A 667-nucleotide genomic window follows, 5' to 3' on the forward strand; every position below is an offset into this window, starting at 1 on the left:
GGTTTGTAAGGGCACAGCTACATTTCAGCAGTTAATATCTAATTTAGGAAAGAACTTACCGTGAGTACATAATGTTAACTTTGCACAGCATAGAACCAATGTTCAGGAACAAGCCATTGAAAAAATACTCTTAATGCAGTTCAGACCCATATAAAAATGGTGGCTAGATTGTAACTCTGCAATATACCCTGAAAAAAGGCACAGAGTATTGCTGCATCACTGCTGAAGCAGATGACAGATTCAGCCATAGGGTATTTACACATATGGGCATTTGCACACTTTTAAAAATGCCCAGTGCTGTGGTGTATGCATTTGTATAAACAGCAAAATGTGTGTCAGCACTGAGAAAATGGCTGTGGCGTGCTTTTGAACTAAAACAGATCAAAGGTGTTTTAGTTCATAAGTGCACCGTCGCCATTTTCTCAGCACTGATGCACATTTCACCATTTATACAAATGCATTCAATGCAGCACTGGGCACGTCAGCTCATGTGTGGAGTAGACTCGATTAATTGAGTCTGTTCCAACACTCTGGATTTCTGGCACATTGGAGCAGACAAATGTATGAATATTAGGCCTGTGTGAAGCGGCTAGTATTCGCTTCAGCTGATTCAGGGGACAGTGATTCGATTCGATGATTCGAATCACTGTCCCGATTTGATTTGGAC

General features: G+C 41.1%; 1 long non-coding RNA gene across 1 annotated transcript in view; it reads left to right on the plus strand.

Moving 5' to 3' along the window:
* Window positions 1-667, plus strand: part of LOC109290114 — a 411443-nt gene that overhangs the window by 341508 nt on the left and 69268 nt on the right. The gene's annotated exons all lie outside the window — the stretch shown is intronic.

The sequence above is a fragment of the Gavialis gangeticus genome, unplaced genomic scaffold (genome assembly GCF_001723915.1).
Source record: "Gavialis gangeticus isolate Ggan-Ray unplaced genomic scaffold, GavGan_comp1, whole genome shotgun sequence".
Taxonomy (NCBI): Eukaryota; Metazoa; Chordata; order Crocodylia; family Gavialidae; genus Gavialis; species Gavialis gangeticus.